At 35.9% G+C, this 27,064-nt stretch overlaps 1 protein-coding gene across 5 annotated transcripts in view; it reads right to left on the bottom strand.

The window, feature by feature from the left end:
- LOC131425438 (uncharacterized) overlaps positions 1-27,064 on the bottom strand; it is a 140,912-nt gene that overhangs the window by 99,711 nt on the left and 14,137 nt on the right. For 2 of the 5 annotated variants that reach the window (XM_058587364.1, XM_058587362.1), the window contains exon 2: positions 15,427-15,618. The exons of 1 other annotated variant lie outside the window; for it this stretch is intronic. The gene's annotated coding sequence lies outside the window, so the exon portion shown is untranslated. Of the gene's footprint in view, positions 1-15,426; positions 15,653-27,064 lie in introns of all 5 variants that reach the window. 2 more of the 5 variants (XM_058587361.1, XM_058587363.1) reach the window with 2 other exon arrangements.

Here is a 27,064-nt window from a genome sequence, read left to right as displayed (position 1 = left end):
TTGTTTATTTGTTTATTTGTTTATTTGTTTATTTGTTTATTTGTTTATTTGTTTATTTGTTTATTTGTTTATTTGTTTATTTGTTTATTTGTTTATTTGTTTATTTGTTTATTTGTTTATTTGTTTATTTGTTTATTTGTTTATTTGTTTATTTGTTTATTTGTTTATTTGTTTATTTGTTTATTTGTTAAAATAAATCACCTGACAAATAAAAGTGAATAATGAATAACACGAAGTACAAACGACTAACTTATAAAAAGTATAAACCTGATAATTTCTGTGAGAATTGTGCGTCGATTCACCAAATTCAGAGAAATGCTAAACTTTGAAAAATACACGTATACATGCTGTTTTTGGTCCATACAGTCCGAATGGAGTACGATGAAATCTTGGTTGAAGTTGACTCGTAGAGATCGCTGAGAAGTCAAGAGAGATTTAATTTTGGGGAGATCCATATAGCCATTGATTTTTTTAGCCACAAGTAACACTTGCTGCATCTTTCTTCGTTCTAACCAGGCCAATCAAACTACAGCGGTCAGGATACGGTAGTTAATCCAGTGGGTTTTACCGTGAGAGGCAAAGCGAGCCGGACGAATTTCTTCTGTACACGTTCTATTCGCAAGTTCCAATCGAGTTGATACGGGTTCCAACCCAAACACGCAATTTTGAGTAATGGACGAACTAACGAACAGTATAGCGCTTCTAGACAGTACGGGTCTTTGAATTCTCGGCTAATTTTCGCTATGAAGCCGAGTTGTCGTGTTACTTTGGATCCAACAAAACGTCGAGGTCATTGACAACATCGACTCTGCCAAGCGTTTGTCCATCGATTTGATAGTCGAATATTATGAGGTTGGTTTTGCAATGAAATATTACAACTTGATATTTCACGGTACTAATAAACAAAAAATTTCTTCTACACCAGCCAACGAAAATTTTCAAAAGTTCCTGGAAACAAGCACAATCTTCAATTGACCGGACAACCAGATACAGCTTCAGGTCATCAGCTAAAACCAGTCTGCATCCAACGCCAAGTAGTAAAGTAGCGTCGTTAAAGAACAGCACAAACAGTAGTGGACCTAGGCTACTACCCTGAGGAACACCAGTTTTATTCGTGAAAGGAGAAATAAGAGCTCAGCCATTTAACAAGCATTCTCTAAGCGCCTAGGTGGGACAATTTGGTATTTTATGATCTATTTGATCAAACACTGCTTTCAGATCAATATAAATTTGTGGCAAAGCCTTCATGTACAGCAAGTATCATTAAAATCTGAGAGGGTGCTACCAACTCTGGATACGATTTAGTGCGACATTCGACTATATAAAAATGATGAGTACCTAAAATGAAAGTCATTTATTACAGTTTACAGGTAAAAAAAACAAAAATATATTCAGTCACGAAAACCTGGATAAATAATTGCCATATTGCAAACTTATCCAAGAGAATTTGAACATGCTAGGGAGATCACCTTGACCAATGGCTTTATAGGAATTTTATCCGGGAAGCTGTCCATCATCCATTTTCACGTATACGGAAAAATAACAAAAAACCTTCTCACGGACGAATCTTTTTGACGGTGTTTTGGCTGTCATTGAATTTCTTGGCGATATCATAATCCGACACACTTGGGTTTGCCCTGATTGTTTTCACTACCTTGAAATACAGCTTTCGTTTTCTTTTTCCGTCGCTCGCGGAAATGTTTGAGAGCCATGCATACGGTCGATTTTGCCAAATCCAAAGACCTCGCGATTTTTTAACCTGATCAAGTCATATTTTCTGGGTGTGTTTCCACAATTAATCTTCAGCACAGACCGAGAAACTATTTCAAAACGGCAAGTAATCAATATTTTAACTAACTCCAAACGACCGAACTGTAAATATAGATCACGATAAAGAGTGAACTATCATATTCAAACAAGAGATCAAGAGTGCTTCCTAAATTTGAAGCGTTAATTGATATTTGCAATTCAAACAAAAATCAAATGAGTCAGCCGAATACACAACGAGTTCGGTTGTTTATTTGCCTGACCTCTTGTTAACTACCAACCGTTTGATGTATCGCAAATACTTTGCATGTTTAATCAACCGATCTGTCCCCGCCAAATATCCGTTATAATGACGGTGACCAGCGCCGACAAGTTGTTTTCGCAGAACCTAACTAAGCCACGGATTTCTTCGATATATTTAATGTTCAATCTTATCCCACACCACTGGGCTTGTGAGATCATCCACTGTCCGCCGAACTGGTGTTATTCTGGGACAAATAATTCAGTATTTTTTACAATCGCAGTGATTCGAGTTCATCGATCGACCAGTGAATTTCTCTTTCATCAGAAATGATAATCGTATCCCATTAGTGCGACCAACAAGAAAGTTATTCGACACCTTCTGCGTGTTTTGTTGCCAATTCAATTCAAACTGGCTCAGGCTGGTGCAAAAAAGGCTCAACTTTGTTTAGTTATCAGGGCAAATTTTAAACTGTGTGGTCTACATCTACAACTTGAAAAAGAGGCTTGGCTACGATCACATTATAATAGTTCTATCATTAGCACGGGGACTGGTTCCTGATGAAAAACTAACGCTCTGAAAAAGCAAAACGTCAGCTCTCCGTCAGTCTTTGTGATACTATTATCTTCTGGAATTCCATCCAATCTCAACCAGGAACAGGATTTCGTTTGTATTTCAACGGACCAAAATTGAAGGGGTGAAACTGGACCGTACAAAAGACGGCAAACAAGAATCCGAAGCGCGTTTTTTTACGTTAGCCAAACCAGCTCAAAGCAATTGCCCTTTGCCGAAGTGTTTGTCTAAGCAAACGAATTACCAAAGAGCCAGAGGTTGGAAAAACAAAAAAAAGTCTTACCGCATTCTCGGTAGATGCACAAAAACTCGTCTAAACATTTTTTCCAGGGGCAGTACTGCAGTAGTGCATCACTGCAAAATAAACAGCTCACTTCGAAAACACACAAGTAGTCTCAAAGCTATTAAAACATATGCGGCAAAACCAGTTATCATCAAGATTGAGTACTGACGCGATATCCTTCGAAATCAAATCGGGTTTCTTCAATTGTTCTCAAATTAGAAACTGGTCCCTACAGCCCACTAGTGAGCATTAGCTCATTTTCAGTGGGTAGAAAACTCAAAATTGTTAACAGGTGGGCAATGTGTTACAAATAGTGGGCTTCGATACTTAATCTAATCATAATCTTAATTATTATTAATCTAATATATCATTACGAAAAACAATTCCATTGCAATCTCTCAGTTGTAAAAATGATGACTAGTGCATCATCTAGTTTTTGTGAGATTTGTGAGATAGAAAACGAAAGTAAGAAGATAAAAATATAAGTGCTGTTACGACCAAGAATTGGTCAAATAAGAATGAATTTAAATAGTTTCAATCAGTGTTGGTGATTACCGAAAATTTGACAGAAGCTGCTCGATATTTATCAATATTGTATGCAACATTTTCAATCCGGTAGAAATTGGTACAAGAACTCGAGTTTCTCACTGCATGAAACGCACATTTCTTCGCTCCACTTCATACTCTGAGTGTTCACGGCCCTTAAAAAAATTACAGTCTGATAATGATTGGTGCTGTGTGGAATTTACCAAGAGAGAATCGCATGCTGACAATTATCGCAGAAAATCGAATCGATGATTCGACTTGATGATTCTCATACTAGGTTGCAATATTACAAAACCCTTGTGTGGAGCATTCACATAAATTTTCATAGACACAACTTATACAAAGGTTATATACATATAGTTAGAATAAGCGGCAATAATAAAATGATTCTATCGCAATTAGCAACTGCTCGATAGAATCGGATCGCGAAACGAGAATAAGTGACCGTTTGTTGCTTCTGAGAGAATCCCCACAGCAGTGAGCTGACCTTTGATTCTCAGACAGGTCATCTAGAGAAATTCTCGAATTCTATGTTAAATGAACCATGCCGGTTTTTTTGTAGCTGCGATGTTATCCGTCTCTCTTTGATGGCACTGATTGAATAGTGCGAAGAGTTGCTAGTGAGCGTTCTTTGATACTATAAAAGCTATCCTTGGTTTTAATGTTTCATTAGAAATTCATATCTTGTCTATATTCAAAATTGAAATCATGCAAAATACAATCAGGTCCACGTTCAGAATCCAGATGATCAGAATGATTTTCAGAGTTCGAGTCCAAAATCTTGTTCAGAATCCTGAGGTCACGGCCAGAATTCAGATTCATGTTCAGACCCAGAATCCTGCTTCCCGGTTCAGAATTTAGGTTCAGATCTAGGTTTAGGTTCAGAACTTATGTCCAAAACACACGAAAACCTCCATCTAGGAGTTCAGGTCTATAACCCAGGTCGATAATGCAGGGTTAAAATTTAGATCCCGATTTTCGTTCAAGAAGCCAGATCCATGTTCTGAAACTAAGTCCAGAATTTGGTGAAGAGTCAAGATCTAGTTTCAGGTTCAAAAACTATGTCAGGAGCTGATCCGGAGTCAAAATTCTGGTCCAGAACCAAAGTCCAAATCCAGGTTTATAATTAAATTCCAGAATACAGATGCAGAATTCAGATTTAGGTAAAAAATCTCTGTCAATAATTTTGGTCCAGAATCTGAGTCGAAGTCTCGATTTTAGGTTTAGAATTCAGATTCTGCACTCAGATCACAAACTCATGTTCAGAGGTTAGGTCAAGTTACTCAATTCAGGTCTCGGTTCAGTGTACGGAATCCTGGTTTGGAATTCAGATCTTGGCTTAGAATCCATGTACGGAATTCAGGTCCAGATTCAGAATCCAAATACTGAGGTCTTTTTTTATGCGGTTTTTTACGCGACTTTTTTATGCGAATTTTCAGAGTTATGCGGTTTTTTTTATGCGAAGTTTCAGAGTTAGGCGAATTTTCTTAGTTATGCGGTATCCTTTCTGCGGTTGTTTTATGCGAAGTTTCAGAGTTATGCGGTTTTTTATGCGGTTTTTTTATGCGGTACGTAAATTCGCATAAAAAAAGACTTCTGTGTAAAGAATTCAAATTAATTTTCAGAATACTGATTCAGAATGCAGGTCCAGAACTCAGATCCAGAAATCAGGTCCTTAATCATGCTTTAAGCCTGACACCATTAAAAGAAGGTGACAAACGATTATAAATACACTCTCCTACTCAGTGCTTGAGCGATAAATAGGTATAGAACGAGAAGACTAGTGTTTGATGGACAGAGAAGAAAAAGACTTTTGCAGCCCTGTCTGCAGATAATTTTTACCTGGTATCTCTGATGTAGACCATGTTCGATGTACGTTCTACCATGTCTGACTGGCGTTTTAGAGTGTCTATTACAAGGTTCAGAGTGGCGGAATGGTAGCGCGTATACACGGAATGCATAAGAACGCAGGTTCGAGTCCTGTCTCTGAGCGTATCTTTCTCCAATAAATCATCTTTTCTGTTAGTTTTTCATTCATTTGGCTTCTTCAGTATATGTTTCCCCTTAGTCATTGCACAAACCGAGAAATCAGGTTCAGAATCTTCGTCAGAATTCTGGTTCAAAAACCATGTCCAAATTCAGTGTTCAGATTCAGAAACCTTGTCGGATATCCAACTCCAGGGTCCTGGTTCAGAATCCTGGTCTAGGTTTAGAAGCTCTGTCAAAAATTCAGGTTCAAGTTTAGAATTGAGGAATCCTTGAAAACTCAGGTCCAGAATCCAATTCAGGCTCACAGTTGAAGTGCAAAATAGGTTCAAAGTTTAGTTTCGGAAACTCTGTTAGAAGTTCAGCAAACAGAATTATGGTGCAGAATCCAGGTCCAGAGTCTAGGCTAAAATCTCTGTCAGGAGTTCAGATTCACAATCTAACTCCAGGTCTTGAATCCAGATCCATGTTCCGAATATAAGTACTGAATTCTGCTTCAAATTCAGAATTCATATTCGGATAAAGAATCTCTTTCAAGAATCCAGGTTCAGATTCAGTATTCTTATCCAGAAACCTTGTTCGGTAGTTCAATATTCTAATCCAGTGTTCAGGACCAGAATCCAAATCTACATATCGCTTAGTTATTACTGAGTGAGAGGACGTGGGAGTTTTTCTAACAATCACAGAACCGAATACTAAAAAATGTAATAAACACAGTCATGCACATCTTTATCATAATTTCCCCTGTCGAAAGTCGTTGCATGAGAGTCGCAAATAAACTGTTTGATTTAAAATGTTTCCATTTTTGTCTCTCACACAAGAAGTAAAACCAGAACTAGAAATGACTCAAAAAGTTTCTTTTGAGAAAGCTCTTAAAAAATCATAGTGTTGTCCACATACGCTACAAGAAAACACGCTAAATGCAGAACTTTTCTACATTACCCAACGGAAAGATGGTCTTAATTTATGACTGATAAAATGAAAACCGTCCGCAACCTTCACCAACCCGCGGAAATTACCCTGCCAACTGAACTACTGTGGATGTGATGATACACAACGCAGAGGACTTCCGGCTAGAAAATAGCTTGGTATTTGATCTGAATGTGCACGGTCGGTTAAGTTCACATTTTAGTTGATCTCCTGTGATCCAATTTCGCACTCAAAAACATCAATCCTCTACCAGTCGATCTCACTTTATTTCTCCGGTTGAGCAATGTTATATGAGGTTTTGTAGTTTTTTTGATTACCCATTGTTTGAACGATAGAGGGGGGATTGGGAAACAAATTATTTTTTGTACCATTTCTATATATTTTATATTCAAATTTCGAGTCAACTGGTAAAATGTTGTTTGTCGCATAATTTCAATAATTTTTTCTACTTGGTGGGCAGTAGCACGAATAATATATTTAAAACGAGCATTCGACCAAAACAGTTTGGGAACCACTGGTCTATATACTATAGACGATTGATAATAGAGGCTATATTGCCAGTAAATTTTCGTTCATAACGGATGCGACTAAAATTTTGGAATTTTTTCGAGGCCTGTATGCTCAACAACAAACGAGCTCAGAAAGAACTAAGAGTGTGTATGTGTTAGCTCTCTTTCTCCTCTTCCTGCTAGTATTTTCTGTTTTGTTCATGCTTGCTCAGTTTTGCTCAAAATGCCGTCGAAACAAGAAGTATTTCGCGAGCCCATTGTACAGTTCTACGAACTGCACAGAAATCTCGGTATACGGTACAACATTTTAAAAGCGAAAATGTTGCGGCTTCGACAGTTTACAATATCCTAAGAAGCCCAACAACTGCTCATAAGGAAGGTAGTGGAAGACCAGCCAAAATTATGGACGCAAAATGACTTCGTTTTCTTCCTCGTGCCTTCAACAACAAGGATTCACTGAGTCAAAGGGATGTCGCAAAAAAGTTCAACTGTTCTCACCAGTACATCTGCAAAACATTGAAAGGAGTCGGAATAAAGTACCGAAGAAGACACGAGCCCCGGGATATACTGACGCACAGATTTCAACGCTGAATTCCCAATGCCGCTGATTGATTAAAAATTTTTCCGGAAAAAGTTTTGTTTTGGACGACGAAAGTTACTTCCCTATTTCGAAGACGCAGATTCCCGCAAACAATCGATACTATTCAACGAATAGTTCTACTGTACATCCGAACATAAAATATTAATTTAAACATAAGTTTGAACAGAAAGTGATGCTGTACATTGTCATTTCTGAGAAAGGCATTTCTAAGCCATGGTTCAAGCCATCTGGGTTGGCAATCAATCAAGGTGTGTACCAGAACGAATGTTTGTAGAAAGTTTTGATCCCGTTTTTACAAAAACATCATGCTGATGGACAATACGTGTTTTGGCCGGATAATGCGTCATCGCATTGCACCAAAAAACACAATCGTTCTTGAATACCCATTCGATCCCATTTGTACCCAAAAACCACAACACGATAAATCTCCCTCAGCGTCGCCCAATCGAAGATTTCTTCGGGGTTTTGAGCTCCTTGGTGTACAAAAATAACTGGAGAGCCACGAATTGCTAACAGTTGATTGGTAGAATCAAGAGATGCATTCGCTAAGTTGAAATGAAGGCCGTACTACGCTCCTCTTCCGACATCAAACGGAAGCTTCGCCGAACATCCGATTACGGACCGTTTTCAAATGTTCACTTTTTTTTCAACAATGGACAATGCATCTTTAATTCCAATAAATCAGATCTTCTCCAAGTATGTTTATCTTTTTTTGACAGCTTGAGAAAGAAATTCCAAAATTTTAGTTGCCACCCGTTAGTCCAATGGACTTTCTTTTTACTGAACTACCAGCGAAAACCTCGCTGTGTTACAACATCAAATCGTCGAAATACAGATGAAAATTCTTTCTCTCTCGATTTTTCAACGCACTAACACGAGACGATGAGCTCACTCATCGCGACTCTCATGATAAGCCGAAACTGTCAACTTTTACCGGCTCGCTAACTGAATACGTTTGTGTTCTATATGTGATCGTGTTACTTGCGTCATGTCCGACACTCACTCTCACTCTCTTGAACCGTTTATATGCATTGACATCAATTTAGTAAGAGCCAATAAGCCTTTCTATTGAGCCGATTCATATAAAAGAGCACTCGGATCATAACCACTCATTGGAAAGAACCGTTCTGCCATTCACTTGTTGCAATGAGTAAAAAAACAACTTGCCAGTAGAAACAGATATAATGCTTTAAAATCCAACAACTTGTCAGTTGAACCAGATAAATGCTTTAAACTCCAAGCTTGAAACAAAACCATTACAGCACGCTGAGGAATACTGCTCGGTATAAAAAGTAATCCAGAGCGTGTAAATTGCATCAAATGCTTTTTACTTGTAATATGCTACCATACTTTTATCTCGAAACATGCTACAGATCCGAACTAGCCATTATTGGTAACCTGTTGGATTGCAGATATTTCAAAGTTGAACTTGTCTGGTTTTAACTTCAGCAACAGAAGGCTTTCATGTTACGAGTTTTTTTATCAGATATCACTTATTGTTTATATGTTCCTTTGTTTTTGTACGATCAAACATTTCGATTGCCAGTGTTACGCTCCCGAACGATCATTTCACGATCAAGGTTGTTCGCTTGGTATCTAAAACAGGTCGGATTAGTCGCGGTAAATATGCAAATGACAACTGGTTTTGCATTTCCGACGAAAGTGCATCGATCCATTGAAAAAAATCTCACAAATGTTATGAGTCCTGTGTTAACATAGTAGTCATTTGCATTTCGAGTCTGCAAAATGTTCTGATCCTGTGAAGTGGTGCGTGAAAGACGATCGACATCCCCCGCACACTAGACCGGCCCCCACAGACACGCTTATCATTTATTAGTTGTCATTAGAGATTTGTCATCTGGCATTTGACATTTGACAATTGCTTTTTATAATTCACCGCTCGTAATTTGACACTTAATATTTGTTATTTGTTGTTTCGTTTTGTAGCTTGACTGCCTACACGCAAAGAAAAGAATTGTGGAAATATCTTTTTTTTAACACAACGATTTATTGCTCTTTGGAACTACAAAGTAAGATATTTGTTATTTCTTTGCAAACAAACCTTTTTATAGTGAATTAAATCTATTTCGAGCTTTGGCTAAAGTCAACATTTATTGTATTATTTTGAATCATCATCTGATACATAAATTTCACTAGCTCTTATTTTAGATCGGCTTTCGGTTTAGTAAAAATAAAAATACGTATCGAGCATCATACGCAGCTTTCCGGCTTGAATGATCATCAACTGAACAAGGATTTCGTTTTCACAATTGGGAAGCGGGGATTAGAAAAACATTAATTTATCGTCATTTCCGTCGGCCCTTATTAGATTCGTTCCACAAAAAACTGTCACTTGCTCATACGCGCATTTGAAGAATTCACCCAGAATTCAGAAAAATAATTTTAACAAGACGTACCAAGTTTAAAATTAAATCAGTAGAAAATAACTATTGGTAATTAAATACAAATAGAGACTCCATTTCACTATCTATATTTATTTGCTCACTGTCTCACTTTAAAGGCATATTCTAATTAATCCTATTACTCATTTATATTGCTGTTGTTTTCACTTTGGGTCATCAATTAAACTTTTTCTTATGTACACTCTTCCGGGCCGGTATGCTTCATACAAGCACGAACATACGAACCTATGCTATGCAAGTCAACGTGAATGAATGCAACTGCTGCGGCGCGCAGCATGTTTTGAACGACTGGACTCTACGAACATAATAACAGTTATAGCAATTCATTGCATGAGCTTGGCGGAATCAACACCTCTTTCACTTTCATTGTTCATTACACGAATCCGTCGTTAAACAGCGTACGGATTCGTATTTTCAACAATTGAAAAATCTAATCCAATGTTTGTATTGCGTTACTGTATATACTGTAAATACAAATTAACTTATTATTAGAATTAAAATGGTTTCAAAATAGAAGTAGTCTACAAATGATTGATGCTTATTGATCTATTTTGCTTTATTCAAAATCACCGGTGAATACAAAAGCTGACGATAGGAACATCATCAAACATATAAATTGGATGTAAATTGAATGAAAAATCTCTTTTTAAACCACTTAGTGTAAAGATAATCCCTTTCTCGTATTATTCAGTTTCATTGAAACAGCTGAGATCATCAAATAGATTATGACGACGACAAAAACGAAATCTCAAATCAGCGTCTGATGGCAAAGCAGAGAGTGAAGATAGACGCGTATGTGATTTGTGTTTTGCTGGCGGAGTGATTACCATAGTGATAAGACTATAATTGAATGCTGTAGCGCCCGACTTCAGCGAAACATACTCGGTTCTTCTAGTTAATTAGGCTGTTTATTATGTTAAATTTCTTTGAAATAAGAGTTAAAATTGAATTATTAAGATTTAAATTGGGTGTTCAGCTACAAGTGGTGACTTTTAAGCCCTATTATATACATGATTTGGGTCAGTCACGTACCCAGAGTGGGAGCCTGAGTGGCCTTGGCCCTTCCCGAAATCAAAAACAGATATATAATTATTGAGAAGATCTCAACAATGTGTTACTGAAACAACAAGACAGTAAACCTAAAGAAGTATAATGCAATAACAGTACCAGTGGAAAAGTTTAAAGTGTCTGTTAAAACCACCCGTAACAGGCACACCGAGAGTTAGGTACATAAGCAATCTTCAGCAGCATTATTTTTTTATCTTTGGGCCCCTCCCAAAACGAAGTCCTGAGTACGGGCCTGATTTTCCGCAATTCTGTGATTTTACTAGCTTACTAACTAATACAGAGAGCGAATCGATTGAAGATTGCATCGATTTTTGTCGGAATTTGCTTATAATATTATGTGAAATTACATCTAATGGTTCTAGACAATTTGACTGTTTCTTCATGTATTTTTACATGCATGGTAGGTTAATTGGTTTAATCCCCGGAAAGGAGCTAGCTACGGGTTCGAGTCCCGTCCCTGCGGTTACCCTATTCGCGACTTTAATTGCATAGTTGCATTCGCATGTCATTTTTTCAGTCTGTTTTCCTCGTTAGATACTGATAAAATTCATGGTGAAATTTTCAAATAGTAGTTTTCAAACGCGTCTCAGATTCACGAAATCAGTTCAGGTATGCCCAAGAATATTTAGTGTATTAAAAAAACTTCGGTTTGTCGGTTATGTCACATATAAGATTACATATCTAAAATCGGCAAAAAATTAACCATAAACTTTTTAAACATTATCACCCTTATAGTAAATTTGAAATAAGCCATTTTATCGCAATTCGTTGAGTCATCTCCGAAAATTTTTTTGTTAAACTATTAATATAAGTTGAGTACGGGTTTTTTGGTTTATTCAATTATATACTTATATATCTGGAACCACAGGGGATCGCCATTTGATCTTCGAACTCGATCAATAAATTAGGAGTTTTTTTTTCAAACAAGCATGCGTTTGTTAAAATCGGTTCTGCCATCTCCGAGAAAATTGAGCAGAGAAAAAAATCTTTGAAAGATACACACACACACACAGACATATTCCGGTTCGTTCGAGTCGAATGGTATAAAACACTAAGGGTCGTCAGGGCTCCGATCAAAAGTCGGTTTCCAGCAATATCCTTTATCATTTCTAAAAAGACTGATAAATTTCAATTTTACACTCTTTTAACTTTAGATAAAAATTATTTGTGAATTTACTTAGCAGTGAGATGATACCTGTTTATCATGATGTTCTTCGTTGTGTTTTGTGGTCATGAAATTATTGCAATGACCGTCATTTTAAATGAATTGTAATTTAAATTTGGGAGGATATTAAGGAAATTCAGATTCAGGTATTCAGAAAATAGTTCGTATGTCCATGAATTAGTAGGGGAATAAATTGAAATAGTACCATAAAGTTTTAAGTTATTTTATTTGGAATTTTTGTTTATTAAACCTTCTGAACACCTCCTCCCACCTCCATTGAACACTCACCATTACCCCCCCTTCAATGACTCCTGCCCACGGGCCTGAATCAATGCATTCAAATTTAATTTTACATCTATGATGGTTTTTAATAAAATGTCCGATTCAGTTGACACCTGTTTCATAGTACTATTGATTTATATGTCGCGAAAATTTTATTGTTTTTTCTGTGTTGGTATAAAGCACACACCTAGAAAGAATCGTGTAAACATACGTATTCTGTGATCAAAATGTTCGAGCAGCAAAAATGACTCATTTTTAAAGTTGATTGAAAAGAACACATTCAATGCATTCTGATATTTTGGCAAGTGCCTCAAGTTGTCAATTTCAACGCCTACTTGAAAGGTGTGTTTGACACATATTTAAATCTTTCTTGTAAAATGCAGTCATTTTACGAATACCGTTCTTATGAATTGTCTCATATGTAGATTTGCGTCACCCGTAAATTTCATCAGTTTTTGTTGTGTACGAACATAATTTAGCATATGGTTCTTTAATTCTTGATGAAAATGCACATCCCTACACAGATAAAAATTATGAAGTTTACAAGTGACAACGATACAATTCATAAAACGTAACTTAAATTTGATCAGCATCTAACGGGTAAAACAGATTGAAAAAATGACATGTGAATGCAATTATGTAATAAAAACGTTAGCTAGCTCATAATCGGGAAAATTATTTTGCCAATTAAACTACCCTGCATATGAAAACACATGAAGAGACAGCCAAATTGACTAGAAGAACCAAACATGCTTCGCTGAACTTGGCCGCCACAGCGTTCATTTATGGTCCTTCCTCTATGGAAACTCATCCAACGGGAAACAACACACACACATCACGCGTCTATCTAAACTTCTACTTTGACGTCGGCTGGACACTTCAAATCATACAATTTAATATTTTCTTGAAAATAAATTTGTGTGAAGCACAACGCTCAATGAATGTGCATCTTATAAGATGTAAGTCCTTTTTATATTTTGTTGTCGTGTTAGGTACAGTCAGTATGATGAATATGAGTACGCTTAGGGAAGTCATCATGAGGGGATTAATAACAAACGCAATTGATGCGATTAAATCGAGCACTGAAGTTGAAGCGGTCACAAAATTTGGAATGACACGATGAAATCCTTTCCCTACATTTAAGTAATTATATCGAAGGTTGTTTGCTCGAATAGTCGTGATTATAGTTACATTTGAGGTCAGATAGTTGTAGTTATATGCAAGGAGTTATCAAACCTGAGCTTATATATGATTACTAAAAATGATAAGAAACCCTATAACATAGTGATAATATATACAAATATGTCGATACACTAAAAGATCTAAGCTAAATTTTTGTATGTAAACAATCACTTCGACAATATTTGCGCGGTGCAACTAAAAAACCGAAGCAGTACTTGATTACAATTTATAAATTAGGACATTTACGCACGAATTTGACATTTCTCTCAGCTACTTGTATGTAGGGCGCCATGCTCGCAAAAAAGTATGTCGCTTTTTTCTCTGAAAGCACGTCTAATAACTAATTTCAACTAAAGGGTAAGTCTTGACTGTGTATACCAGTCACGTACCCAGAGGGGGGGCCCGAGGGGCCCTGGCACCTCCCGAAATCAAGAACATATAATTATTTAGAATGTCTCAGACATGTGTTACAGAAATAACAAGACAGTAAACGTAATGAAATGTAATACAATAGCAGTTCCAGAGGAAAAGTGTATGTTAAAAACAGCCGTAAAAGGCACATCGAGAATTAGGTACATAAGCAATCTTCAGTAACATTATTTTAAATCTTTGGGCCCCTCCCGAAATGAAATCTTGGGTACGGGCCTGGTGTATACCATCTAACTACTAACCAATTTCTCCAAGTGTCTAGATTTTGGGTCTTTGCAATAAAAACTTTATGAAATACACTGAACTCTCAAGTGGGGGGAGCGTAAATTAAATAAAACATTGCGTTATTTCAAATTTTCCGCGATTCAATTCCATTCGATTTTAGTGTAAATAACACAAAAAATCTAACTACGTTCATAAGCAAAAGCATCTAGGACCATCTGAGTATATTTTGGGACTACGGAGATCCCTAAGAGATATTCCAAGATCCATGAACTACTTAGAATATTGTCCTTGAAGACTACACTGTGCCACAGCAAGAACTACAACGGCTAATATCAATTTTTTGTTTGTTGATATTACTACAGTATGACGTACAACAAGAAGATACCGCCCTCAAAAGTTATGCAAAAGTCACCAGCCACGCGTTCATATACTGGTTTTTTTTCTCCAGAGAATTCTTGGATGCCATCGATCTTAACCAAATTCTATGAAACCAAACAATTCCGTAATGTACATTTCATAAAATTCAATGTACTGAAGTATGTTGGATTATTTTGTATACGTATAAATACCAATTTCATTCATCGTGCAAAAACTTTTTTCAATAGAAAAAAACTTCTTTTGTGCGATCATCGCGCTATTTAAAAAGAACTTGTATTGAGGTTTTGGAGTACTTATAAATTCATGATATAATAAATATTGAAAATAATTAACATTTAGGGGCCTTTGGTTTGTAAAGAAAGCACTTATTTCGTATCGATTTCTTAGAGTTACGGCTACGGCTTATCAGTACTTAAACAGTGCTAACAGTTCAATTTGAACCGCTAAGCGAAATTGAACTGTTAGGCGAAGATGGCGGTTCAATTTGAACTGATTTAAGAACTGATGAGCCGAAGTCAAAACGCGAAGAAATTGGAAATAATGCAATACAGTTTGGCGGTTATATTCCACTCAGGTGACTATCAAAATGAATAGACTATGTCGTGATCGGCCTTGGAATAGTTATACCAAACCAACAAATGAATAGTACTCCTCAAAATTCATAAGCAATAAAAATACAATTAAGGTGAAAAAAACAATAAAACAACCCAGCGATTTAATTTATGAATACACGCACGCAAGTCGTTGGAAACACCGAAATGCACCGCACATAAATTGTGCTACTTTATTCTGAAAAAAAAACAGTCTCAAGCTCAAGCTATCAACGCCGATTACTCACCTCGTTTCCAATTAAGTGATTTTTCTTCCTTTTGTCCCTTTCCGAGCAGCGTCGGACACTGGCTGTCCGATTAAGGTGATTTTCACGGTTGTCTCAATTTTTATTGTATTTGCCGCTTCACCTGTCCTTTCCCATTTACTACACTGCAATTGGCTTCTGCAACTAAACTCGATGTGTTTACTATCTCGAAAACTGAAAGAAATATTGTAACACTTTCTGGGTTCGACTACCCAAGTAGATAAAACGTGAGTAAAACGCGATTCCGACACTTCATTGCTTCATCGGACGGTACCGGAATTTGATGCTCCTGCAGGGCGGATTCACTGTTGGACTGTCACACGACCGCCGGTCCAAAACAAATAGTCAATCGGACTAGAAAAGAATTGAAAAAGGTGCATCCGCACTGTGGTTTGCGTGCGCGATCTTCACTTCTTCACTGGAGGGACTATTTTATTGGCATTACGTGGCTGGCTGGCTGGCTCGTTGGGTATAGAGCACAATTATTGTCGACAGCACAAACGAATGAAGTTACCAAGTTTTGGGACTACCTTAACATGCAGCACGCGTATCGACCATCATTGAATGGACGTTCGGCACCCTGCCACTATCTGATTTGGTTAGTTTCAGCACGCATGGTCAGTCGGCCACGCTTCGTCTGTTCGTCGTGGATCATGGCCGGTCTGTTTACAACTATATGGAGTTGGAGAAAAGTGTCGCCTAATTATTGGTATGTGAATCACACGTTTGAGGCGAAATTAATCGAATGTTAGTTTTTGTTTCGAAAATTTCGTATAAATTAGTTTTCTTCCAATTCTCGGAAAATTCTATTGATGTTATGCGACCTTTATAATTACTTGAACTAATTCACTTGCTTCAAAAAAACAATAACCGTCTAACAAATCTGAATCATTCTAATGAACTATATAAGGAGATGTCGTAATCCTGAACATTGGTTAGGCATTAGAGTTATCACCCCGGATGCGTCTCTCACCCGGCAGTAATTTTTTTTTTGGGACACAATTGAAATGTATTTTTTTACCTTCTTCGATATGCCAGAAATACCATAAAATCATTGTGACGTACATGAATACTGATTATACCATATTATTCGTACTTTGTAAAGAGTGACACAAGGCATCTGATTACCAGAAGTTTTTCGATTCGTAGGAGATGCGCATGGTTTTGTCTTAAAGGACTGTTTCAGTTCTTAGCACCAACAACAGCAATTATATGCTAGAGACTTTAAGTTGTCGATTTTTTAAAATAAAATTTCCGTTGGATTGGAAATTTTATATAATTTAAGACTTAATATAACATTGATCGAATATTCCAATCCATCGGAAAAAGATGGAATGAATATGGTTGTTACTTAAATAGCATTATGTTGAAAGCATGAAGATAAATACTTTTCTTATTTAAAATAAATCTTACCTGCAAATTTTTCAGCATGGATCAATTTGACAAGCAAATCACATCATAAAATCTTCACAAATTCTAAAACTTTCTTGTGTATGGTCTACAAATTATCATCTTACTTTAGAGTTGACTTGTTATAGTAAACTGTAAAACTTATTTCGATCACTACTAAATCACATTTTCTACCAAATTATCGGTAAAAAAAAACCATCGCAACTGACGTGACGTAAAATCGCGGTGCCTCAGTGTTGGAAAAAAATCATAATTTTGAAAATCGCAACTGAATTTTTTCACAAATGGTTTTCAGACAAAATCAATCAGAAAACTCACTTCAGAAAATGTCCGTACTGATTTCTTGTAAATGCGATTTTCACTGAAACTGATTTCACATGGCGAAAAAAATCAGTTGAGAGAAGCTCACCAGTGAACATTCTCTCGATGATATTTAAGAAAAAAGTTCGCAACAGAAGATATCTGGGAAATGAATTTTCATAGCCGTAATATCTCAACCCTTTGCAGAATAAATTCGCCGATGAACAAAAACTGAACCTTTCTGAAAATGTTCAGTGCGCGTAGGGTGGTTGATAAGTGGATCAGTTGTGATGATGTATTCGAAATTTATTCGGTAATACCGTGGTGGTCGAGTAATATCATCAATAGAAGCTGCTAGTGCTGTTATTAATAATAGTTATAATGATCATGAAAACATTATTAAAAACAATCACACATTTTCAATATTCATTATTTTCACACAATGCATCCCTTCCCTACGACTTGGAGTATGAAGTGCCGGAATACAAAAAAATTAACTTCGAAGAAGTCAAGCGTGAACCTGATGGATTACCACCTATATTCCTAAAAAATCTTGCAGAAGAACTCTCAAAACCACTTCTACAACTTTTCAAATTATCCCTAAAAAACTGTATTTCTCCTAAAACATGGAACTCATCTTTTCTTGTACCAATATTCAAATCAGGCTCGAAATCTGATATCTGTAACTACCGTGGAATAGCCATTATTAATTTAGGAATAGCATTCCTAAATTATTTGAAAAAATTATAAACGAAAAACTTTTCTAACAACTGAAAAATGTAACATAATAACAAACAAACAGCATGAATTTTTTGAAGGTTGCTCACCCACAACAAATCTACTGGAATTTATCACTTTCACTCTGACACCGACTTTAGTAAAGCTTTCGACCGTACCGACATACCATTACTATTATAAAAACTGCAGAAATATGCCATAAAACACATTCTATTTCAGTGGCTCGAATCATATTTAACGAAATGGTACAAGTAGTTCGCTTTCAAAACATTCTGTCTGAACCAATTGATGTAACATTGGGTGTACCTTAGGGCTTTAATCTAGTGCCTCTTCTTTTCATACTGTATGTAAACGACATTTCCTTCATACTCAAAAATCTAAAAGTGTTTATGTATGCAGACGACATAAAACCCTTTATGGAAATTAGAAACACCATCGACGTCGCAATATTCCAGAACAAAATCAATCTATTCCACAATTATTGCTGCAAAAGCCTACTAAAGATTAATGTAAAAAATGTAACTCATTATCATTCAGTAGAAAATAAGAAACAAACAAATTATTATAAAGTACATATGTCAGACCTATTTTGGAATATTGCAGCCTAATATGGAATCCATATAGTATTACTCATGAAGAACGTGCACTTCGTAAATTAAACTGGACAACATTTCCTCTACCATCATATGAAGCATGCTGTATGCTCATCAATATACAAACACTTAAAGAACGTCGTAATCTTTCAATGCTTTATTGTATTGATGACCTTATTTCTCAACGCGTACAATCATCTTCACTACTATCGCAATTAATTTTTTATGTACCTGGAGTCAACTACGAATAAGAAATCTTTTTTTAGAAAATTTCATCAGAACAAATTATTCAAAAAATAGTTCAGTAAATCGAATAATACGTCACTATAATCAATTTTGTAATCATCTTGACCTGACTGTGTAATAAAATCAAATCAAAACTCATCTTAATCGTAGAAATAATGTGTAGTATAAGTAAAGATTGTAAAATTTGATATGTAATCTACATTTTCTTGGCGAAATGAATAAATAAATAAACAAACAAGTTTGTTATGCAACAGATTAAAAAATATTAGCCAATTAAGCTTGAAAAACATACGCAGAAATAACAGGAGCGCAGGCTATCGCTACACCAATTCAAACGCTGCGCCTGCTGTGTGTTTGAGACATGCACAATGCTGCACTCCTGTTACATCTATAAATAAAATTCATGCTAATTTTTTTTATTGGGTTTGATCTAAATAGTGCAGTGTAATCTACCAGCAGGCATTCAAACAACCTTTCGTCGCTATATCACTATTTGGAATGTGAAAAAAACATTATTGATCACTCTACGTGCATCGAAAATAACGCAGTTATGTTTTCTCAATTGTGAATGTATTCAGTAGAGAATTTTTTATTGATGAAATATAATAATTAAATCTTACACAAATCACTTCGGTGTCGAACTGAAGCGTAGCTTAAATTCAGCATCGAAATATCATCGGAGACTCTTCTCCCTTTCGATTATTACTTAAACGATATTTCTGTTGGTAAAAAGTTTCGCTGACACAAAAAATCACTTGTAAACTTCGAATTTTAAAGTTTTGTGGATGCTTGTTTACTGAATGAAGATCTCGGAAGTAATATTCGTTCCTTAGAAAATCTCTTGAACTGATATTTTCACGAGTGACAATGAAATGATTTTTTTCTGATCATGATTTTGCCAACACTGGTGCCAAAAAAATCGGAGGCAGAAAGATAGACGAAATAATCATATTCATGCATATGATTATATCGTCTATTTTTCTGCTCTTGAATAAAGAAAAAAGTATTTCATTTTTAAGTAATTTAAATGGGAAGTGGAACTTCTGTTAATTAGTTTCATTTCAAAATTATAAATTGTTTTATATGAAGTTTAATGATGAGTTTCGCGACTGTTTTTTGCGACTTCAGCAGTTTGTTCGGTCAAAGATAATACAAGGTGTTAGTACAAAAACGTGATTATATTTGCCTGTGAGATCTCATATCAAAACAAATATTTTGTTGTAGAGCAAAAAGGATTTCACAAAAAAAGACTATCTTTTCAATTTTTGACAAGAAAATGTATTAAAAAATTTAGTATTTGGTACGCAATTTGTAAAAATAAATAAATCAACGAACAACTAACGAAGTTTTCAAAGACTATGTTAATGAATTTACAATGCTCGATAAATGTCCGAAAATCAATTACACATAATTTATGTGATATGAATAGGAAATCATCATCAATTGATAAACTTAGAAAGCTTAACTAATTCCAAATATACTATATATCATTATGGATCACTCTTGCGATTCACGAGGGACATCACAGTAAAATGCGGTGGCAAAAAAGGTTACTAATACACTACAATTTTTTTAATGCACATAGCAAAGCCTTGGTATTACATTCCTGCAGAGGAATTTTATTTTCTGTTTCAACAAACTTCGCAGCCGATTCAGAGTGTGCAGAACCATTGCATGGCTGGTGCTACGATTCTACTGACACTACGATTCCTTACAGGTCGGGGCTCGAACAAACGACAACTGGTTTGTAAGATCAGTGCCCTATGCATTGGACCGCCAACCCGGGATAACTGATCCAATAAACTCCAAATATATGGAATATATCTCGATTTACACTGCACGGAAAAATAAGCTCTAAATACGGTTCAGAATCGCAATCTGATACTAATTCAGATGAGAACATTTTGTTTTTATGAAAACCCTATTTATATAAATATGTGTGAAATGTGCACGCAGAACTAAAATTGATCTTAATGTTAGTTCCAGAATTTTATCAACATTTCCGAATTATGTACTACAATTTCTTGATTTGAAAAATTACGGTTCGGGGATATAAATATACAATATTAGGTTGTTTAATAAGTAAATAAATGCTTCAAAACAAAACAATGTAGTATATGAATAAACTGTAATTCACCTCAACAAGAGCTATCAATTGAAGTAAAAGTAATAAGTATAACTTGTTCTTTTACTTAAAGTATTGCACTTATCATACTATTTATTAACATTTTTCAGTGCTAAACAAACTTTCTATTTGTCGAATTTTGGAATGGTTCGTATGTTGAATGAAATTCAATTACTTTTTAGAAAATAAACATCGAAATTTCAAATTTGGCTAAAAGTTTAAACTATTCGCAAAACGGTTCACAGCAAGGGGCAGATCGTTAGACAATTCATAGACAATTTACAAAAACCTGTTTTAATCCACCTAGTGGTGTAATGATGCCTTTCTCATGTACATATAATATTGTGGTATTCTATTCAAACATTTTCTCTTCGATTTTTGAAAGAAACCAAGCGATTGTTTATGCATAACATACATAATTAAACAGTGCTTTGATTGCGTAAGCCATCCTTAAGAGAACGACACTTCCGGCACCGGAACCCGAGAACCGGTATAATTGAAGTCGGTTCGTACGGCCACCAACTAACATGACACACAAACTCTTCTAGTACGCACCCTATAACTCAGGATTCGGAAGTCGGATCCGGACGAAATTCAGTAATTTCGTATAGGATCGGAAGACCTTTCATTTGAATCTATGTTTGTGGAAATCGGTCAAACCATCGCTGAGAAAAGTGAGTGAGATCCATTTTGGTATATATGACCACTATTCCCGGAACCGGATACCGGGAACCAGGATAACCGGAATCGGTTTGTTTAGTTGCCTACTGATAATGACTATTGATTTGTGTAGTTTTGAGACCAGTTTAGAAAATTTTTTACGTTTTTTGTTTCACCGGTTTAAGTGACGGTGTACAATATTGAACACACTTTACCCTATAATTCCGGAACCGGAAGTCGGATCCGGATGAAATTCAGGAATTCCGTATGAGACCACGAGACCTTTCATTTGAATCCTAGTTTGTCAAAATCGGTTCAGCCATCTCCGAGAAAACCTAGTGAGATTATTTGACACATACACACACATACATACACACATACAGACATTGCTCAGCTCGATGAACTGAGTCGAATTGTATATGACACTTGGCCCTCCGGGCCAATTTTCACTGGTCGGTTTTTCAAGTGATTGCATAACCATTGCATATGAGAAAGGCAAAATGACAATTTTCTTTCACATTATAACTTTCCCTGAGAGAAAGAATAATGTGCAGCTAATTTAAATTCAATGTCATGACCGCTATGAAAAAAATATCGCAATCAAAGTAACTCGTAATACACCGTTCATTTCATTTTAATTTTGTTCTATATATCAGAAGAAATCTGCCAAACATTGCCTTCACAGCCTATAGGTTTCGAGCAAAGTAAAATACTACTTCATAACTCTTGAAAGAAAAGACGTTGAGTCTGAAATAGCGTAATTATACATTATTTAAAAGCGATATTTACTTTCGTCAGAAAAAACACATTTAAATATGAAAATATTCACACCCCTATGTGGGCATAATGCTCAATTATTTTCGACATTTCACTTCTGAGTGCACGCTAAACGCAAACTATTAAACATGACTGAACTAATAACCTTTACCGTCACGAGATGGTGTTACTGTGATGTCTTTTTCGATTTGTATTGAATTCGTTAAAGTTAATGTTGATAGATAATATATTTGTTAAAACGTAGCTTCAAATTTTCTGAATGTTTCATAGAAATCCGACTTTCATGTTTGTAATTTTTCAGTTAAAACATTTTGCCGTTCTCATATAGAAAGACTATGCAATCACTGTGAAAACCAACTTTTGGACCGACTCAGCTCGACGAATTGAGCAAATGTCTGTGTGTGTGTATGTGTTTATGTAAAAAAATGTGCACTTGAATTTCTCGAAAATGGGTGGAAAGATTTTCACAAACTTAGATTCAAACGAAAGGTCTCTTGGGAGTTATAGGATAATGTGTGTTAAAAATTGTACACCGTCACTTAAACCGGTGAAACAAAATACGCAAACAAATTTCTATCAGCCAAATCCCGCGAAACTCTTGACTGTATCAATCAGGTACCTGTTTGATACAGGATACCAATAAAAAATAAATTACAAATCGTTTGTTTTGTATCCTGGAAACCCGAAAGCAAATAGAATTCCACTTTCGGTAGTGAATGAATAAAAATTGACCAATGAAATATGGTGCTCAATATCTCTTGAAAGTCTCAAATTAGTGCACATGAATATTCAAGGCACTCATCCGTTGGAAATAACCCGTCGACAACAAGATACTTCTCTTGTTTCTCGAGTGCCAACATCCAACTCCAAGAAAAATAACCATTCACATCTTCCTAACTCATCCGTGATTGAGAAATTATTTCGCTAGTCCGCTATAAAGTAAGATCAGCACACGTTTTAGTGTATTGAGCGAAATAAAAAGAACGACATATGTTTTCAAATGTCAATCGAGTGTGCTCCCGGTTATCAACAACTCCACGTTCGCCTAGTAGTTCTGAATCGGAAGACACATAAATCGCGGCTTATTATCTTAACCCAAGAATTTACAACATGCAAACCGACCGCCACGAGAAGACACTTGATAAATGACCCGCGAAGACCTATAATTCTAGCAAGCTTTTAATCATGTTCCGAAGTAGGTCTACCGTGAAAGATGTCTCCCGCTCCCGCTTCTAATGTTGTGGGTCAAGATTGTTTATAAATTTTGCCAAAAAAAAACAAGTGAAATTGGCATAAATCTAAACAAATGTCAACGAACTCCAGCTAATTACGCCGTATTGAACATCTTTCTGTGCTGTCTGCCGTCTAACGGTGTTCGATGTCATCTATGAATGATTTTTGTTGTTCTACATACTCTATCTAGCTGCGATTAGCACTCCTACCCCGTGGTAATTTGACTTACAAATGAGACTGATATTGACTCTGAGTCTGCACCGCAGTAGGTACGGTCTGTGTCTAACACGCAAAAAATGTCGGTTTAGATGAAAATCTCATGTTGGCTTAATATTTCGATGTAATTTTATGATCCACCAGGAAGACAATCGTGCTTTTTTCTGAGTGTGCATGCGTATTTGTGTTGTAAAGTTCAAGCACCCGATGAGGATCAGCCAAATGTGATGTGACACGATCAAATTATCGTCCAATAGATCAACGATGGAGATTCGGAATTTGGAAGCGAGGAGAGTGCGATTTTACAAATGGTGCCATAAAAATGTCCATTTAATGACCTATGGTATATAAGCAGACAGTCGGTGGTGATTTTGCGCGTGAATATATGCGATTAATTTTTATCGGATATGTTATTTTTTTTGGATTTTCAGTGTTCGCGGAGAAATTCTGAAAGATGTTTTGAGAAACACTGCGAGCATCAATAAACCTTTTGTACAAATCACTAGCATCAAACATATTCCACTATATTTAAAGATATACCATAACGGTTTTATAGCTCGTATTCGCCTACATCAAATCGGACACGGAATAAATGATTTATATTTCGAACCTTATCGATGACGCAGAATTCTCAAAAATGTAGTGCGAGGTCTATTCGAATAAGTTATTACGATTTATTACACCTTTAACTTCGTCTTGATGTCGAAACCAAGTCAAAGTTTAAATATATTTTGGTTCGAGTTGCTTTCAACCAAAGGTTTAAATTTTGCAAAAAACAAGAGCAAGCAATTTTCTTTTCACTTCGACAAATAGTAGACGAACCTTGGCTCAAATTTGAATTGTAACTCAGAACCACAGAAAAAAATTAAGATTGATAATACCCTTGAAAACATTTTTAATTAATTGAAACGTAAAACAATTAAAACATTTTTTAGCTGTAAACCATTTTCTCTCCTGCGGTACGAACGGCACTCGAATCGTCTCCATTCGCTGCCTAACGTTGAATATTGAATTTCCTAACGTTGAATTTCTCCACTATTTGATCAACATTTACGTCATGAACAAGTTAGGCTGGGTTCTACTAGGAGACTTATAGTATCCATTATCTTTCTCTGGAAAGAACCAGCCTAGAGGTGGTGTAGAATCTAGTGGCGAAAAATAGCCAAGAATTGATCCACTCGGTTCCAGTTTCCATGTCGTAAATGGCCACAATTTCCGGAGTTTATCTTTTTCCCTTTTCAGTTACCAAATCTTTTTGCCTTTCTCTATAGAATGGTAATAGAATTGCTGGAAAAACTAACTTTCGAATGAAGCCCCGAATAGTCATAGTGTTGTATACCATTCGACTCAGCTCGACGAGGTCGGCAAATGGTTCGGCGTGTATGTATGTGTGTGTGCACCTTTCAAAGATTCTTTTACCGTTCAATTTTCTCAGAGATGGATGAGCTGATTTAAACATGCTAATGCTCGTTAGAAAGCTACTATTGGACTATTGACCAAATTCGAATATCAAATGGCTGTCACTTCTGGCTCCGAAGATATAATTGTAAAAGTGACGTAACTGACAAAAAGCGTTTTTTTCAACGCTCAATTATCGCAGAGATGGCAGAACCGATTTTAATTAGCATAGTCACATTTGCAAGCTGCTGTTACTTTGTAGATCAAGTTCGAAGATCACATTACTGTCACTTCTGGTTTCGTAGATATAATGGGTTAAGTGATGTAATCGACAAAACGTGTTGTTTTTTACAGCTCAGTATTCTCCGAATTTTCCGAGATAATTTTCAATAGCCTAGGCTCTTTTGAAAGCTACTATAGAGTCAATATTCGAGTTCTAAAATCAAATGGCTGTCACTTCCTGAGATGTAAGTGACGATCCAACTAACCGCATATTTTTCATCGAATAAATTTTCTCGAAGATGATCCAACGAATTTCGATAAACTTAGTTTTATTTGAATCTACAGTGTGATCATTGATCAAGTTTGGAAGGGTTATGACGAACATTTCCGGTTCGGGGGATGTGATCTTATATGTGACGTAACCGACAAGTCCAGTTTTGTTTAATACACCAAATTGATCGTATTTACCTGAAAAGATTCCAAAAAACTTACACATTAAGAATTGTGTAAATTTTTACCGGATTTGTTTGTTTTCATTATAGAATTCTGTAAATAATATTACAATCCATACAGTAAATCAAAATAGTCCCAGAGTGCGGTAAAAATCACATTGATCGGAATTCTGGAAGGCGCTCATAATTGCGGTCAACCGGGACATTAAGTCATATTTTTTTCTAAATTCTCACCGGCCTGCTGATAAACTTTTTTTTTCGCAATAAAACCAAATCCGAACCGAAAAATATCCAAATCCGAAAAAACACATATGTAGGTTGGAAATTTGTGTTTATTTTTTAAATCCGAAAATCCATTTAAACTCAAATTTTTTATCAGAAAATGAAAACAAGACCAAATCAATTACCTAACCATTCCTTAGATGATTCCATTTGGTTTACAGAACTGTTCGGTAGTTGTTTGACAGTTCAACAGAATTTTTATTACCGAACGATCAGTTATCAATTGAATTACCGAACTGATTACCGATGTTCAGCTGTAGAAAATTCGGCAAAAAATAACCGAATTCTGCTAAATTTGCTAAGTGTGTGGACTCGTTTATAAGGTAATGTTAGGTTATTTGATAAGCTTATAATACTATTGGCTGAGGATAGAATCTTATAAATTAAGGATCCGGTTTCGGAAAGTGTTTGAAATTTTAACACGTCCTTTAGATGCGAAAAACGGAAAATTGTTCTAAATTTGACTCAAAATTTATTTAGTTCGTAGATTCTGGTCATTTACCGGTTCCCAGTTCCCGGATCTGGATGTACCGGAAATGGTGGTTAAAAACTCAAAAAGTATTCACATCCAGGGCTGGGGGAAATTAAGATAAAAATCGTCAAATCGAAATCACTGTCGAAGATCTTCTTTCCGAATAAAGATCACTACTGATCTGATCTTTCTAATATCAGTTGATCTGTGATCACATTGATCAAAATTGGTACTGATCTTCCGTCACACAAAATTGGTAGTGATTTTGAGCTATAATTATTCTTGATTCATGTAGGACCAATTGTCAAGAAAATCACATATGAACAAGATGAAACATTACTGCAGATTGATTACATCTAAAATCGTTGATCCCCCGATGAAGGGTGTTAAAAATTAGTGACAACAGCAATCCTACAGGAATTTATAACTCGGGATAAAGCATGTTAATGAGACTTTTAAAATCATGGAAAATGGCAAATTTTGTATCTTTGGGGAA

Source organism: Malaya genurostris, chromosome 1 (assembly GCF_030247185.1).
Source record: "Malaya genurostris strain Urasoe2022 chromosome 1, Malgen_1.1, whole genome shotgun sequence".
Taxonomy (NCBI): domain Eukaryota; kingdom Metazoa; phylum Arthropoda; class Insecta; order Diptera; family Culicidae; genus Malaya; species Malaya genurostris.
This window is presented reverse-complemented; position numbering and strand designations above follow the sequence as displayed.